Consider the following 18,639-nt stretch of genomic DNA (forward strand, 5'->3'; position numbering starts at 1 on the left):
TGGGTTGTTTTTGAAATAGAGCCTCACTTTTTGTCTTGGTTGACTTGAACTGAAATCTCCTATCTCTACTTTCTGAGTAACTGGAGTTACAGGCTTTCTGTACTATGCCTGGCTTGGGCTGTAGTTTTGAGATCATTCATCAGTACTTAGGATTTCCTACTTTAAACCAGCACTGTGCTAGAGCACAGCTGCAAATTAAAATAAGGTTTAATTTCTGTTCTTAAACTGAGAGACAGATGCTTAACAGATATTTATGATAAGGCATATTATGATACATATGTATTATGTGACTCAGAACCATACTAGAGTGAAAATGTAACGTAGGCGTTTATATAGGAATAAACCTGAAGCAGAAACTGAGTCCATTCTGGAAATGTTTACATGTCTAATTGTAGTTCCTTTGCTGCATTGTTTTTTCCAGCTGTTTCATCCACTACATTTTGTGGATGTATTGCTCTGATTTGGTGTGTAAAGTCCCCAGAATGCACCACAGTTTTTGGCTTAAGCCATGGTGGAAGCTAGCATCATATATACTTTAGTGAATAAAAATTGTACCCTATTTATTTTGTTCAGGTCCTGGGGCTTGAACTCAGGAGCACTGCCCTTGAGCATTCTTGCTCAAAGCTGGTACTCTACCACTTGAACCACAGCTCTAGGTGTAGCTGGTTGTGTGTGTGTGTGTGTGTGTGTGTGTGTGTGTGCACGCACGTGCACGCTCACACGTGCACGTGCACTAATTGGAGATTAAGAGGCTGATGGACTTTCCTGGTTGGAATGGCTTTGAACTGCAATCCTCAGATCTCAGCCTTCAGAATAGTTAAAGGTTTGAGCTACTGGTGCCTGGCTAAACCCTATTTTAGAAGTATTTATCACACCCTGCTTGCCTTGTTGGAAGAAATTTTTCTGCAGTGCATTAACTTTGCAGAGAAAATAACCGTTTTACCTGATAAGATACTTCTTTCCTTCTCTTTTTAGAACATAATTGTTTGACTTAATATATCAGAATTACAGCAGAAGAGATTGCTCTTAAAAAAGAGGAAGACATTGGATTAGGAAAACCTGTTTTGCTGCTTACCTTTTGAAAAATTTTATCACTTGAAGCCTATATCATTCAACTGAATGACGGTGTTCTTCCCTATTCTTGTTGCTGTTGTTTGCCAATCTTCTGCTCATTCTCATTCATCAAAAAAATTGTTACCTGGCTCTCAGTGTTTTTCTGTATTCGTTTCAAATTCTATATTGGTGGTCCATTTATGAGCTTTACTTCTCAGTTCTTTAACCATGACCATGTTACCCCAGTTACCTTCTCTGGACTTCATTTCAGATACGTAGTCTCACTAAGGACCTTAGTTTTATATTTATCTGCTCAAGAATCACCAGGGTATGTGTCATTCACATTACAATGTCTCCTCATTTGGGCTTACTTTTAAGATATTTCCACCATGTTTATTCTTTATCAGAATTTCTTATCCTGAAATTCATGATTCCCCCCCCCCCCCACCACCTCAAGCTCTTGCTTAGCTCTATTACTTGAGCCACAACTCCACTTTCAGCTTTTTGCTGGTAAATTGGGAGATAACCAGTTAACCAGACTGGTTAGCCAGATGTTCACATTTGTCTGCTAGGGCTAGTTTTGAGCGGGGATCCTCAATTCTCTTCCTCCTCAGTAGCTAGGATCACAGGCGTGAGCCACTGCTTCCTAACTTCCTTTCCTTCTCAAATAGTTGAGATGTTGGGGTTCCCCAAATCCTTTGCATTTATTCGTTTTGTCATATATTATATCATGTATCAGTTCAGTTCAACTCAGATAAAGTCAGCTATCCAGTTCTCAGTACTTTCAGTCAAGAGTTAATCAATGCTGGAGAAAGAAAGCCTCACCAAAGTAGACTATAAATTCATTGTCATCTCAGATTGGCTGTCAACATGATTTGACAGCTGGACCACACTTCTCTGGTTGGCTCAGTCATCTGCTCTTCATTCTTCTCTCTAACTTCTCCACTTTCTGATTCTAAGTGATGATGAAGCCTCACACATCACAAGGAAAATAAAAGCTGTCAAAATTCACACCACCTACCGTATTTTAACTTTGTCTTTGTTTGCTGTAATACAGGAGCTACCACACCCACTCCTACATTTACTAGCTTACAACATTTATTTTCTTTATAAAAGTGCAATTTAGACAGAGCTCACAAAGAGCTTATTTCTCATTTATTTGGCTTCTGCTGTAGCTAACTCAGCTCAAAAGCTGGAACCTAGAACCATCTGAAGGTTTGCTCATTTACACATCTCCTTGTTGATACCAATTGTATACTGTAAGTTGTAATACAGATACCTCTGCATCTGGCTTAGGCAACTTGGTTGGATGTGTTCCAAGAAAGTAAGAGATGTAGGGGGAAGCCCTATTACCTTTTCTGACTGACCTTCTAGAGTCAGTTACATTTTCTGCATCATATTTATTAAAAGTGAATTAACTAGAATCCATATTCATTAGAAAGTAAAGTAGATTTTTGGTCAAGTTTTTTTGAAACTGCCACATTGTACAGCTTTCTCTGAAAAGCCATCCCTCCTCTATTGTTTTGGATCCGATTCCTTCTTTCTTAGGAGTCGTTCTCCTCTCTAATCTCTCCTCTTTTCTCTTCTCTCCACTTCCCTCCTCTTCTCTTTTTTCTCTCATCTCTCCTCTGTTCTATCCTTCCCCTCCCTCTCACCTCTTTCTCTTTCTATTCCTTCCCTCCCTCCTTCTCTCCCTCTCCTCTTCCCCCTCCCTCCCTCCCTTTCTTCCTCCCTCCCTCCCTTCCTATCTCCCTACCTCCCTACCTTCCTCCCATCCTTCCTCCCTTCTTCCCTCCCTTCTTTCCTTTCTTCCTTCTTTGAATTTGATTTTAGGGCCTTGCTTTTTCTAAACAGATTTTCCTACCTCTGAGCCATAATTTCAGCCCCTGATTTTTGCCACCTATTTTTGAAATAGGGTCTTGCTTTCCTGCCTAGATGCATACCTGGGTTTGACCCACCTATGTTAAGCTTTCCTGTAGCTAGGATAACAGATAAACACCACTGTCTAGCTCTTTATTTGAAAATGAATCCTCAAACTTTTTTTCTGCCCAGGCTGGCTTTGAACTGCAATTCCAACAATCTTAGTCTCCCAAATAGGATTGCAAGTATGAGCAAACAGTACCCAGCTGTATATCCAACATTTCATTTTAAAACTATGCACCTTTTCACCCTTAATTTTCAGTTTGCTATTTGATCATACTTTCTCTATCTCCTTTTGTCTTTAATGTACTGAAGTTTAATTATTTTGCAGTATGTGTGGTATACTCAGTTGACTGACCAGGAAGGGTGGCGTTTGGGTAAAACCTGACACCACAGAAAAGAGGAAAAAATAATTTTTTTGTTTGTTTTCATTTCCATGCTCTACTGTACCTTCTTATAATTAAGCTACAAAGGAGGTAAGCTAAACTTAATGCAGCTCAGCTTTCAGAATATAATTTGTTTGAAAGTTGTGTCTATTTTTAACATTGAAATCTTTAACAAGTTACATCAAGTATAAACATAAAATGTCAAATTGTTATATGCATAATTTAGTTTAATAAATAAGAACTTATCCTCAAAATACCTTTAGCTTATTTGACCTAACAATCTTTTGGTTTTATGGTTTGTCTTCCTTCTTGTTTTATTACATATACAATTTTAGCATGGAAAATAGTCAGTTACTTTTTATCTTTAATTTTTCTTGTTCTTACAGTTATCAGTGACCCAAAACTGCAAATTTCCTTCCAAATAATTTCTGTGACAATAACAATGGAGATTGCAGTGGAGATAGAATAGACAGGAGGAAATGTTTCTGTGTTTCTTTTGTTATTTATTTTATAGTAATACTCTATGAAATAGAATTAGTTATATTTTTGAGTAAAATATTTTACTTAAGTGAATATGTTTTAAGAAATACTAAAATCCTAGTTTATGGATTAATATATTTGCTAAAGTATGTAACATTCTCATACCAACAGAATATTTTTGATGATATCCCCAAATCTTCCTCTCTCTCAATCATTACTAGACTTTAAAAGATGGAATATCTTATTATCTATTCCATTATGCCTGGTTTCGTTCATTCCAACTATTGTGACAGCTGTGTTTTTTTCTTTTTAAAATTTTGAGATTAGGTGATTACATAAATTTTTATATTTTGCAGTATTGTGAGATAATGATACAAAGTCATAAACACATTTTAACCTTCACAAGGCAAATTGTCTTTATTATCATGGTCTATAAAATTTGTGAATTCTGAGCTTTCACAATACTACTATTTCTTCTACATCAAATGATAGGTACATTTCTTTCCTTTTGCTTAGTGTCAGCTGTTCTCTCCCTCTCATTCCCTCCCTCCCATCACTGCCCTTGAGTTGCTTAGTTCCTTTTCTTTCTTTTTTTTTTTTTTTTTGGGGGGTCCGGTCATGGGGCCTGAACTCTGGGCCTGGGTGCTGTCCCTAAGCTCTTCAGCTCAAGGCTAGCGCTCTACCACTTGAGCCACAGCGCCACTTCCGGCCTTTTTCTTATGTGGTGCTGAGGAATCGAACCCAGGGCCTCTAGCATGCAAGGCAAGTGCTCTGCCACTGAGCCACCTTCCCAGCCCTGCTTAGTTCATTTTCATCAGTGTCCAGTGCAGCTGATGGGCCCCTCTGTTGTATGTTTTTTCGTTTTTGTCTGATTCTGTGTCCTCCTCCTAGCGTCCCTCAGATGCATGCATATATACACACATATATATATCTGTGTATATATAATATTATATTATATATATACTTACATATAAATATATATACTTATATATATTTATATCTATACATATTATATATGTGGTCAAGAACATGGAGTCATTTAGCAATGAAACAACAGAATGAGTGGAAGTCCTTTGTTTCTCGAGTCCTGTTTACTTTGTCATATCTCCTTGCACTTTGGCTTTAGGATCTACATATCAGGGAGACCATGTGTTGTTTGTCTCTTTGCTCTTGGCTTACTTCGCTCAAAATGATTTGCTCTAGTTCCATCCATTTCCCTTCAAATGCCATTATTTTCTCCTTTCTAATGGCTGCATAATATTCCATTGTATAGAGGTACCACAATTTTTGGATCCATCCATCTGTAGTGGGACATCAGGATTGTTTCCATATCTTGGTTATTGTGAACAGTGCTGCAATGAATGTGGAGGTACATGTGTCCTTGTATTCTGGTTCCTGTTGTTCAGGGTAGATGCCTAGGAGTGGCATAGCTGGGTCATAGGGGAGGTCTATATTTAGCTTTCTGAGATACATCCAGACTGCTTTCCAAAGTGGTTGCATTAGTGTATATTCCTACCAGCAATGCAGTAGAGTTCCTCTTTCTCTGCATCCCCTCTAGCAATTATTGTTGGCTGAATTTAGGATGTGGGCCATTGTGACTGAGGTAAGGTGGTATCTCAGTGTTGTTTTTATTTGCATTACCTTTACAGCCAGGGATGATGAACATTTTCTCATGTGTTTCTTTGCCTTTTTTTGGGGGGGGGGTCCGGTCATGGGGCCTGAACTCTGGGCCTGGGTGCTGTCCCTCAGCTCTTCAGCTCAAGGCTAGCACTCTACCACTTGAGCCACAGTGCCACTTCCGGCTTTTTTTCTTTTTTGCTTATGTGGTGCTGAGGAATCGAACCCAGGGCCTCATGCATGCAAGACAAGCGCTCTACCACTGAGTCAACTTCCCAGCCCCTTTCTTTGCCATTTTTATCTCTTTTGAGGAGTCTCTCTTTAGCTCCCTTGCCCATTTAATGATTGGTTTGTTAGATTTGGGAGGGGTTATTTTCTTGCAACTGTGTTTTTTCACTAGCAGTAGTTCATTAATTTTCATAAATATGTCATTTAAATATAGCAAAATGTACATGCATGTGTGTATTTCTGCAGTTGTGTATGTGTATAAGAGAGGAAAGAAAACAGGGAGAGAATGAGAGGGAAGGAGATAGAGGGTGGGAGAAAGTGGGGAGAGGATTGCTGGATTTCTGGATTATACAGTATATGGCTTTGGTGAATGCTACCTAGTAGATTTTCAGGGCTGTTGAATCTGTTTCCAAACAGCAATGCTTCAGGGTTTTTGTTGTTCTACATCTTCCCAAATTTGGTATTTTTCATATTTCTACTTGTACTCTTTCTGGCAAAAGAGAGGCCTGATTTAAATTTGCATATCATTGATGCTTAATGATGTTTTCATGTCTGTATTGAGTATTGAATGTCCTTTTTTTTCTTTTAAAAATTGATGTTGAGGGGTTGGAAAAGTGGCTCTGTTGTAGACAGACTGAAAGAAAAAAAATATATAAATTTGTAGAAAGAAACTTTAAACACTTATTATAACAATCAAAAAGGTGAAAAGAAGTACCATATAAGTAGAAAAAGCCGGAAGTGGGCACTGTGACTCAAGTGATAGAGCACTAGCCTTGAGCTGAACAGCTGAGGGAAAATGCCCAGGCCCAGAATTCAAGCCCCAGGACCGACCAAAAAAAAGTCATTGAATTAGCATTTCATACTTTTCAGTATTTCTGTGTGTGTATGTGTTGTGTGTGCATGTGCATGCACACACATGTGTTTGTGTGTATGTTGGTACTGGGACTTGAATTCAGAGCCTGGGTGCTGTCTCTTAGCTTTTCACTCAAGGTTGGTGTTCTACAGCTTGAGTAGCTCAAGGCTAGCGCTCTACCACTTGAGCCATAGCACCACTTTGGCATTTCTGCTTATGTGGTGCTGAGGAATCGAACCCAGGGTCTCAGGCATGCAAGGCAAACCTTCTACCACTGAGCCACCTTCCCAGTCCCTAGATTGTTTTTTTAGGCTTTAAACTGTGTCTTCTGTTGATATTGCTTAATAATTTTCATGAACTGCAGTATATTATTTGTGGTGTGTGTGTGTGTGTGTGTGTGTGTGTGTGTGTGTGTGTGTGTGTGTGTGTGTGTGTGTGTGTGTGTGTGTGTGTGTGTGTGTGTGTGTGTGTGTGTGTGTGTGTCTTGTACTTTAAGAGTTCTCTCACTATCTCAGGGACTTTTCCTGTGTTACATTTAGAATCTTCATTGTTTTCCCTTTCACATTTAGAACTGTGGTCTATCCAGAATCAAGATTTGTGTGTGTTCATGTGCACATGCCCACATGCGACTTCGGTTATCTTGAGGGTCAGTGTTATGTATTATTTATTCTTCCTATTTTCTTGTCACCTTTTTGATTGTTGTAGTGTTTAAAGTTTCTTACTATGAATTTATGTATTTTTTCCCTTCAGTCTGTCAAATTTGTTTTTTAAGTATGGTGATGCTGTTTTTGTTTTGTTTTGTTTGAAGGCTGGTACTTGGTTTAAACTCAGACCTCATTCATACAAGGCAGATTCTCTTACCACTGAGCTATCTCCACCCACTTTTCTGTGCTATTTATTTTTGAGATAAGATCTCAAATCCTGCCTGAGTGGGCACTCAAGCCTTTATTCACTTATATTAGACTTACTATCACAGCTCAGATAACATACAAGGTACTACCACATCTACCTCTTAGGGGTTTCATGTAGTTTTATGCTTTTCTGGCTTTGAACCGTAATTCTCTGTCTCTGCCTCCCAAATAGTTTTATGGGTTTCAGACATTGACATCTGGTGTTGATGCATTATTTTTAGATGCATATATATAATTATTTTCTTTTATAATTACTTAGTGTACCTTGTAGTTCTTATAAAACTAATCAGATGTTAGTACAGTTAAACTTTCATTTTCTTTGTTAGCATCTTGGTGGCATATTTTTGAATTTTTGTTAATATATTTGGTTTGGTCTGCTTTTATTATTTGTAGTGTTCTGATCTTATTTAATCTCTTTCTTTTTTCTTCCTTTTAATTAATCAGATAATTTTTAAACGTATTGCAAACCTATTTGCTTCATAGTTATGCACGTACATATACAAATTCTTTTTGTAGTTTCAGACATTACAATGCTTATCCTTCACTTATTTTAGTGTATAATAAAATTTAATTTTACAGATTGCTGGATGGGTCTAATTTCATTGGCCAAGTCCTTTCAGATTGTGTGTGTGTGTGTGTGTGTGTGTGTGTGTGTGTGTGTGTGTGTGTGTGTGTGTTAGAAAGAGAGAGATGCGTGCACACGCGTATGTTTCATGTCTTTTAACTTTGCCTGTTTAAGACAACATCTTGCATTATTATGATGCTCCTTTGCCTCGAATTAAGTCCAGAGCCTTTTGTATGTTAAGCATGTTAAACCTTTTGTATGTGCCACTGATTTGTACACCAAGTTTCTGCCATCAATATTTGTTGATTTATATTTACCCACATAATTATTTTCTGTTGCAGTCATTCCTTCATGCATTTTTGTGATTATTTCTTCAATTATCTCATGTAAGCTAAATAAATCTCACATTTTTTTAATGAAGGGAACCTACTGAAGAATTATGTCTACTTTGTAAAATACGGAGTTATTTATTCATTGTTATCACTTTTTGTTTGTTGTGAGAAAAAACAACAACACCACCTTGCTCTGTAGCTTAGTCTAGCCTTGAAATCACTGTCTTCCTGCTGCAGTTTCCCAGGTGTTCAGGCATATGCCATTATATTCAGCTATCATCACTTTTCAAGGATATGTATTATGGATAAAATTCTATGTTGAGAGTCATTTTCTTTAAACATACTGAAGATGTTTCATTTGCCATTCTAATGAGAAATCAGTTGTTAGTCTTAATTTTGGTTCTATTTATTATTGTTACTCTTATTTGCATGAGTTAGTTGTACAAGGGAGTTTCATATTAATGTATCTATTCATATATAATGGGTCTTCATTGTCATCAACATCCTCTTTTATCTCCTCCTCCTCCTACCTCTTCGCAGGTAAGGTGCCCTTTTCTCCTTTTATTGATTTTAAGATTTTCTCTTTGCTTTTGGTTTTTATTCCCTCTGATTAGTGTTTGCAGCTTTTCAGAATTGCACCTTGATACCTTTAATTCATTCAAGACAATTTTCAGCCAATATATTTCCATTTCATTATAATGTAATACCAATTACATATATATATATATCAGATTTATTGATATAATTTCAATTATTTTAGTTTTAATCTCTAGATTTTCTGGTAGATTTTGAACATTGTTTTTAGTTTATATTTGATATTTCCAATTTTTGAGGTGTTAGAAATTGAACCCAGGGCCTTATGCATTGTAGACAAGCACTCTACCATTGAGCATTGTGTACTTCAACTCTGTATTTCAACTTCAGGTTTTTTTTTTTCCTTTTATCTTTTTTCTTCTTTTTTGGTAGTACTGAGGTTTGAACTGAGGAGCTTATGCTTGCTAGACAAGCACTGTACCACACGAGCCACACATGCCAGCCCTTTTGCTTTTAGTTGTTTCAGAGAAGAGTTTTGTATTTGTGTCTGGCCCATTCTAGGACTGCAATCTTCCTAACTCTGCCTGTGATGTAGTTAGGATTGTAGGCATGAACCACTATGCCTGGCTTGTTCTTTGTGACAGAAGCTCATTAACTTTTTACACCAATTGGCCTCAGTCTTCCTTTCTCTACTTTCCCAAGTAGCTGGTATAATAGCCATCCTGCTTGGCTCAGGATTTACTTGATATATCAAAAGCAATATCTTAACAAGAAACTAATATTTCCAGTAAGTTTTGTGAGTTTGCTTCAAAGTGAGAATATTAAATGGCAAGAGCAACATGGAGAATATAGTGTTTTAGAAATGGATAATCATTGGTGACCCTGTCATGAGTATTAGAGAATTGTTAACTCAGAGTATATGAAGTCTAAGAAAATTGCTTCTCAACCATGTCTGTTTTGTCCCCTTTGGTAACTACCTTAACCAGGTTTTCACTCCTCATCCATTCTGTCATGTCACTCATCTAATACCTTTATTTTCTTTTTAAGTGTTAGTTTTTGTTTTACTGTTTGCAGCTATTAATTCTGGTAGGCCCTAATTTGCATATTCTCCCACAAAAGTCAGCTAAGAATCTTCTAAGTGTATTTTATAGAGTTTCCAGGAAACTAATGGAAAATACTCTTAGATGGACAGTTAAAACACTTACACACATGAATCAAGACACCTAATACTGATCGATACTACAGAGAAATATTTTTGTATGGAAGAACTCTGAAAGAGAATGTTCACATTTCCTTAAGAATGAAGATTAGTAGGAAATATTGTCTATCATGAAGTAGAATTAATAAGAACTATTTTATAAGCCAAGAAAAAGACAAAAATATAAAGAAAGGAATGAAAAATACAGTAAAAATGAAAACAGATAAATCACTGAAAGCTAAATTTATTTGCTTAGTTGATGTGTGAAGAGACAGTTCACTGTATTGGTAATTACTGAAATGTGACTTAAAACAGGGTGCCTTTATATTTACTAGACTAACAAAGATGATCAAAACACACACTATTCTGACAAGCACTCATGCTGAGTGGAAATTGAGGTACCACATCTGAGGATATGATTATATCAATTAGAATTAGAAATGGGACCAGATTGGGAACAAAGAACTTCCCTGTTAGGCATCTCTTGTCTTTATTTTTTGTAAAAAATAGTTTCTGTAATAATGTAAAGAAACACATTACTGTTGGAAATATGAAATGATATAGCATCTTTGGAAACTTCAGCTTCTCAAAATGTGAAACGCCACATTGCCATCTCCAACAGTTACTTCTAAGAACATATCCAAGAAAAATAAAATCATATGTCCACACAGAATTTGTACATTACAAGTCCATAGAAACTTTATTTATAACACAACTAGATAAACAGAGTTTTATTTACCAATTTAATAGAATACTATGTGACAATAAAAAGAAATAGTATTAAGATAGGCTATAATTTGAATTTAGCCTAAAAGATATGCTAAATGGAATAAATGAGACATAAAAGGCCATATATCATGTATTTCTACTTAGATGAAAAAGCAAGGCAAATCTGTACAAAGAGAAATAGATTGGTAGTTGCCAATGGAGATGGCAATAGGGAGTGACTACAGATAGGCATGAGATCTCTTTCAGAGGTGATGGAGATAAAAGGTATTCTGAAAAGGTCCAATGCTATGTACATATGACCATATAAGATGATGTTAAGTGAAATGAACCCCAAGATAGAGACACAAGTAGTTTTTTTTCCTTTTTTTTTTTTTTTGCTATTGCTTTTAACCTATTTATAATGTACTATGTGATTTTTTTTGTGTGTTTCTTTTGTATGTTCTTCCCCCATGGTATAACCCGTTTTCCCTGTATTTGATTCTGGTGCCCTGAATCTTGTATATACATTTTTCTAATTTGGGGAGGGGAAGGGAAATAACAAAATTCGGAAATAAGGATACAGGTTGACCCATTGTAACAGTGAGATGTACAAGACATGTTGAAAACAAACTTTACAGCTTCAGGGTTGGAAGGGGGGAGGAGGGAGGGGAAAAAAGGTGGTGGGGAGTGGGAAGGGAATGGATAGAAGGGGAAAAACAAAGGAAGAGGTAAAAATGCTTGATAGGAAATGTACTCATTACCTTACTCATGTAACTGTAACCCCTCTGTACAGTAAATAAAAATATTTTTAAAAAGTATTCTGAAATTAAATAGTAATCATCTTTGCACAGCCCTGTAAATTGACTTTAAAAATTAGTGGTTTTCTTTTGATCAACCTGCTGTTCCTTGTCCATTCTTCAGTAGACCTGAAAAAGAAAGGCATATTGAGAAAAGTAAGGCAGACTCAAAGACAAAGGACACATATTTTCTGTCATATGTGAAAGTTAGACCCAGAATATAAACATATATGAAAGCACAGGGCCATATACAAATATACACATCCAACGCAAACACACGATTAAATTGACTGAAGTGTGATGTACACAGGGTGGGATAAATATCAGGAAGCTAAAGATGTTTTGACTGAAGGATGTGAGATCTAAGAGGGAGGAAAACATGAGTAGAAAGAATAATTATGGGTGAATATAGTCACAATCTTTATATATGAAAAATGGAACTAGGACACGAGGTGATGGCTGGGAAGGGACAGATAATGGAAGGGGTGACACTGATCAAAATTCATGTTAAATTGCAGCCTCTCTATACAACTATTTAAATATAATAATCACTGACATACACATAAAATGAGTAATGCTATGTAACAGCTCAATAAAACTGTTTAAAAAATTATTAATTGCTCAGAACTCTCTAGATATTACTGTAGCCCATAAAGGTAGACCAATACTAGTGTGAAGGAAAAGAAAGAAATCACAGCTTGAGGTAAGTAATAACATTAGAAGAAATGAAATGGAAACATTTAACACACAGAAAGAGGAACATGTGTACATTATCAAATTACTTGTAATAATAGAAACTGGAAATAGGCTAGAAGTCTATCAACAGAGAAATGGATGAAATATACTACATTTAAAAAACTCATAAAAGGGGCTGGGAAGGTGTCTCAGTGGTAGAGCGCTTGCCTTGCATGCCTCTGAGGCCCTGGGTTTGATTCCTCAGCACCACATAAGCAAAAAGAAAAAAGCCAGAAGTGGTGCCGTGGCTCAGGTGGTAGAGCGCTAGCCTTGAGCTAAAGAGCTGAGCGACAGCGCCCAGGCCCAGAGTTCAGGCCCCACGACCGGACCCCCAAAAGAAAAAAACTCATAAGAGGATATGTAGAACATGATACCTACCATCTGGGTGTGCATGTATATATATAATGAATAAATGTACATATATATGTGTATATATTTATATATAACTACACAGGAAAATATTGTATGTATGTGTGTATATATAATGTATATATATGTTATATGTATATATATATATATATATATATATATATGTAATGATTATTTCTTGGGAACAGAGGAAGAATCCAGGTAAGAGACAGTAATCAAGAGTGCCTTTAGTATTATTTGCAATAGTATAACTCACAATTACTATTTTTCAAAAATATATTATTTTTAAAAGTTTAAACAGAAAAACAGAGTTGAAGCAAATATTCCGAAGTATCAGTAGTGATATTGCTGGCTAAGGAAAGAAAACCTACAATTCAAGAAACAAGTACAAAGCTTCCACCATTCTCTGGTTACCTAATGTAGAGGTCTAAAGTGGGAGAAAACAAAGGGAAAAATGGCAGTGACACCTCTGAGCCTAAAGCAGAACTGAGGACAGCAGCAAGAATAGAACAGCAGCTGCCATCAAGGTCATTGACCTTTAGAGGATAGAGCTAGTGACCACAGTAGGAAAATCTAAGACTGCCTGCAAGCCGTCTCAGGGATCATTATGTTTTAATGACATAGAATATGTTACTTTCTAGAGTATAATTCTTTGAAAATTTTACTGCCATTTGTGGTATTTTGCCATTTTCCTTTGTTTCTTACTCTTAATAATTATTAGTTACTGAATTTTCTTATAAATCTCATTACCTCTCAGTTCATAAAAATAAGTTCATATATCACAGGAAGTAGTTGATATATGTAAATCATAGGATAATCTAGAAATTGCTTCTGAAATGTGAATTTAATGAGTTTCTTTCAGTTTTAAGTGACAGAGGCCCAATTCAAGCTGAATTAAACAGAAAGGAGTCTGAGTATGATAGTTCATGCTTATAATCGTGGCACTGGGGAGCTGAGTCAGGATGATCTTGAATACAAAGCCAGTGTGGACTCTGGCCAGACCCTGTCTGAAAAGAAGAATGAAGATAGTAACAGCAACATACATGCACACCCAAACATTAAAACAAATGAAGTAATCTGAAAGTTCAAGTAGTGAAAATGGACTTAAGCACTGCAATATCCAGGACCTCAAATGATGCTGTTAGTTTTGTCTCTTTCTCGCTCTCTTTCTGTGTCTGCCTCTGTCACTTCTTAGTCTTACAGTAACTGATAGAATTTTTCATCATTGAAAAGCTAGAACTGTAAGTCATTGAAATACAGCTTCTGGGAACCTTTTGTTCAGGACCAACCTTTCACCAGAAACATACATTCAAATATTATAGAAGTGCCTTTAATACAAGAGAGACAAAGGTTACATGTTGTGGAAGCTAGAGTTAATTTATAAATATATATGGGAATTATGCAACTATTATGAACAAATACATTAACAGAAATGCATAGATTCAGGGGAAACTACACCAATGTAATTCCTTAGAAAAGCTAAAGCAAAAATCAACAAAATAAACACATATAAACACATAAAATGGATACTTAAAAAGGATAGGGTCAAGGGGAGAGAGATGGGTAGTAAACAAAAGAAAGGGGGTGGGCAACATTAAAAAATAAATTCAATGCATAGCCTACAAAATTAATGAGAGAAGGGGTGGTTGGTAGGGAGAGGTGAGAATGTTGAAAGGGATGACATTGACCAATGTATTCATAAACTGCTCTGAATGGCAACTTTTTTGTGCAACTACTTAAAGGTAATTAAAAAACAACAACTTCTATTTACAACTAAAACTTTAGAACAGGGAGTCTGGTAAATGTACTTTGTAGTTTTCCAGCCTTTTTTACTATTACAGGGGAATAGAAAGGTATTGAGTGAACCAATGTGTATTATCCAGCCTGGTCTACTCCTTTAGTCACCAATGACCTGTTTACACCATCCTATTTATTGTTCCAATGAGATAATCACAATGTGCTCCACTTAGGTTCAGCTACTATCTACTGTATAGCTTGAATCACTTTTAACCAAGAGGAGAGACTCAGCAGTCTCTATATCAATCTTTGGAGGATATTCACTTACCATTTAGTCATAATATCACTTGGATTACTTATAAAGTTCTACAATCATACCTTATATAAAAGAGAAAAACCATATATGTATACCTATAGATAGATATATGTATATACATACATATATACATATACACACATATAGCAGAGCAAATTAACTCATTGTACTTTGAAAATGTTTTAAGTCAGAATGCCTAACCTTGTTACCACATGGCTCATTGGGAGCTACAGCCTGCCACTGCCCAGCATCTTGGCAAAATATTTTACTGCATATTGGTAATCTAGGAAAAGATGACAATTCAAAAGTCAGATATAGTTTACACTGAGTGGGTGTCACTTTTGCACCTATGTAAAGGCCTAATCTTACTGATACCCAGGAAAAATGAGTAGCATCTTATTTTTGTCCATAATTTGTGAAACATGGAGTCTTAAAATCCAGGTGGCACCTTCTACTTCCAGTTCAAGGGACTCATTATTATGCCTCATTGAGAGAAGCAACCCTCTGTGGTACTGAAATTTCTAAGTCTCAGAGTCCAGAGTTATGGATACAGAGTTAATGTAAATAATTAAATCTGCCACTACTTTTCAGTATTTCTAATACACATACCCTTTTCACAATATATCTCTGATGTTAAAGTGCCTCCCAAGTTTGATGGCATCTTATATAGTTAAGATCAGTCAGAAACTTGTTACATGCACACTTAAAAACCATGAAAATTGATATTAGCAGCTTGGAAGAAAATATTGGAGGTGATCCTACTCTTTAAGAAATGTTTACATGTTGAATGATATTTATGATGTCATAAAGGACAATAAGTATGCAAAGCCCAATAATGACTGAGTTTTTTTTTTAAAGATACAGAAAAGAAATTCAATGGATGCTAAGGAGTTTTAGGAATTTCTTAACCGATGTTTTCTCATATTTCTTTGCTGGAGGAACTGGGATTAAACTCAGAAATTCATGCTTGCAACGCAGGCTCTTTACCATTTGAACCACGCTCTTACTCCTTTTTGCTTTAGTTATGATCTCATGTGTTTTGCCCAGGCAGACCTGGACCATGACTCTCCTATACAACTTGGGCTACAGAATTTTACCACAACGCTCAGCTTATTAGTTGTGATCAGGTTCTAACTTTTTCCTTGGAATGACTCCAGCCTTCCAAGTATTTGGGATTATAGCACAAACCACTGCACCCAGCCTGTTTTTTTTCATCTTTTGTGTGTACAGGAGTGATATGAAAAATTATTGCTAAATTAATCTAAAACATGTCTTCTTAATAAAGAAAATAAAAATTGTAGCATATAGTAGTGTAATTGCCGGACCTTTTTCTACTTGCCAATTGTGTGTATGTTTGTGTGTGTTTATTTGAAGAAACAGTATTATATGCTAGATCCTGACAAGTTTCTTTGAAATATATGAGGTAAAAAAAATGGATTTTAAGCAGGCACCTGTGGGCTCTTGCCCATAATCCTAACTACTCAGGAGGCTAAGATCCAAGGATCTCAGTTTGAAGCCAGCCCAGGCAGAAAAGTCCTCCTGAGACTCTTTATCTCCAAAACCCAGAGGTGGAGCTGTGGCTTAAAGTGGTAGAGTGCTAGCCTTGAACAAAAGCTCAGGGACAGCGTCCAGGCTGAGTTCAAGCACCGTAGCCCAAATAAAATAAATAAAATAAAAATTCAGGGATTTCAAGTCTTGACAGTAACTAATCTTAAATAATTTTGGAATTACCTATTATTTATTGGTTATTTGTCTTTATTGTTCTGGCCATCATAAGATTTTATGTATGTTTGTCATTGTTAGATTTTTAAATCTTTAGCTAACACATTCATATTGTCTTGGGTTTTTTGTTGTTGTTATTGTTGTTTGTGGGGCCTGAACTCTGGGCCTGGGCACTGTCCCTCAGCTCTTCAACTCAAAGCTACCACCTGAGCCACAGCGCCACTTCCGACTTCTTCTGCTTATGTGGTGCTGAGGAATCGAACCCAGGGTCTCATGAATGCAAGGCAAGCACTCTACCACTGAGCCACCTTCCCAACCCCTCCTATTGTTTTCATTAGTTAAATTGTTCAACAACCAGAGTATCACTTGATTTGGATTTTTTGCCCATTTACATAGTTTAGTGTTTTGCTCTGGTATGCTTTTTAGAATTCAGTTTTCTGCATAAAATATTTTGAATATTTTTAGTTTATTTTGTAGATTATCTTTAGTAATCTGAAATTTCCATCATATATTTACCTAGAATTTTATTTGGGGTTTATAATATGTAAGTGAGGGTTTCCTTATCTACATTCAAATCAGGAATCAGTAATTTTACATTATTTTCTTGAAAAGTTCACACCTTATTCTCACTTACAGTAAAATAACTTAATCTCATCTGAGTTTCCCCTAATAAAAATCTCCAAAATCCCTGTAGCCACTCCATTAGCACCTGACAAAATGGAAGGCAGAGAATTTGGAGGGAAAAGTGTTTTATCCAAAGTGCTTATATTATCCTGACCCTAGGGTGGTAGAAGATCCCAGATCCCCCAATACAGGAACTAGGGTTGAAATATAAGCTTCTTTAGGTTTCCAGTAAATCTGTTGTGGACCATAGATTTCAGTTCCCTTTACAAGGGATCTGCCTCTCCTCAGACTGCCCCTACTCTCTTCTCTGCAGTCCATGGAACAAATGTGTTTTCCCTGTTGTTCCAAGTTGACTCTTTCCTTGGAACAACTTTCCACTCTGCCACTGAGCAGAGGTGGCTTTATCGTCCATTGAGTGCCTCACACCTATGGACAGCCCCAAGCTCCTGTGGACAGTAGAGGACAGGTATATGTTAAATCTGAAAGCTCCCTTGAAGTACTTTAGGGTGAGGCAGGCTGCAACACCTCCTCTCCTAAATCGTGTTTCAGATCTCACAGAACTCCACCTGTGCCTCTAATGTCACTTGGCTTGTTGGCAGATTTGGTTTTAGTTTCACTTGGTTTCAGCAAGTAGCCTAGTCCTTACTGGAAGACAGTTAACATTAACACGTATTATTTGTTTTTAGTTTGAGAGGGCTGGTAATCTGATGGAAAAAAGAAACAACTATTTTGATACAAACTGATGTGTTGTCTGTTTGTCTTCATCCTTTTGTTTTCTCCTTGATATCTTCTATTCAATTAAACAAATAATCTTAGGATTTATGTGTTCTAGGTTCCATGGTAGCTACCAGGAGTATAAAGATAAACAGATTTGTTGTAAACAGAAAATTAAATTTGATGAAAATATAGTCTGCTGTATCAAATCATATTGCCTAAGCCCTATTAAGTATTAAACAAATTCAGTATAAAAATAAGTTTTCTTGACAGTTACAGGAGATCTAATAGGAACTATTGCTAATCTTACCAAATTAAATTTATAATATAAAGCAACATTTACAACTAAATCTTCATGAGTTCAAGAACAATGTTGTATTAATATGGAGGATTTGGGGGGACTTCATTTTTTTCATGTTTTCATATATACAAATTTATAAGAAAGAGAATGGAGTTTAGTCTTTTGATAGAAGAATTTAATAACTGTGTGTGCCTGAAATAATATTCTTTTATATGTGTTTTTAGTACATTAATGTATTTATGTGTTTCTCATGAGTGTTTCTGGATTTGTATGTGAAGACTGGCTCCATTCTGCCACCTTCTGGCTAACTTCATATCTTATACTGCTATGGACCAATTGTCATTTAAATGCCATGATTGGTACCAGATCATTTTGGGGGGGGGGGCGGTGATACTTCAAATGAGGTCAGTTAAGTTGTAATCTGGTTCTAGTGCCTCAGGTTCACATTTGCTTCTTAGTTATAAAATTTGCTAAGAATTTTTGTTGGAATAGGCTATCCTGTGGTGGTATGTGAGGTTGTTTCCCTTCTAGTATACATA

The 18,639-nt window shown here is 36.3% G+C and overlaps 1 protein-coding gene and 1 long non-coding RNA gene across 2 annotated transcripts in view; one reads left to right on the forward strand and one right to left on the reverse strand.

The window, feature by feature from the left end:
* Positions 1-18,639, forward strand: part of Prkacb (protein kinase cAMP-activated catalytic subunit beta) — a 114,593-nt gene that overhangs the window by 8,340 nt on the left and 87,614 nt on the right. The window lies entirely within an intron of this gene.
* LOC138816728 (uncharacterized) lies at positions 11,640-15,462 on the reverse strand. Its single transcript, XR_011368723.1, has 3 exons — positions 15,349-15,462; positions 14,941-15,022; positions 11,640-11,711 (listed from the first exon to the last, which is right to left on the reverse strand). It is a non-coding gene; the product is annotated as an uncharacterized lncRNA (long non-coding RNA).

This window comes from Dipodomys merriami, unplaced genomic scaffold (assembly GCF_024711535.1).
Source record: "Dipodomys merriami isolate MVZ:Mamm:240054 unplaced genomic scaffold, mDipMer1.0.p SCAF_7, whole genome shotgun sequence".
In the NCBI taxonomy this organism is placed as follows: domain Eukaryota; kingdom Metazoa; phylum Chordata; class Mammalia; order Rodentia; family Heteromyidae; genus Dipodomys; species Dipodomys merriami.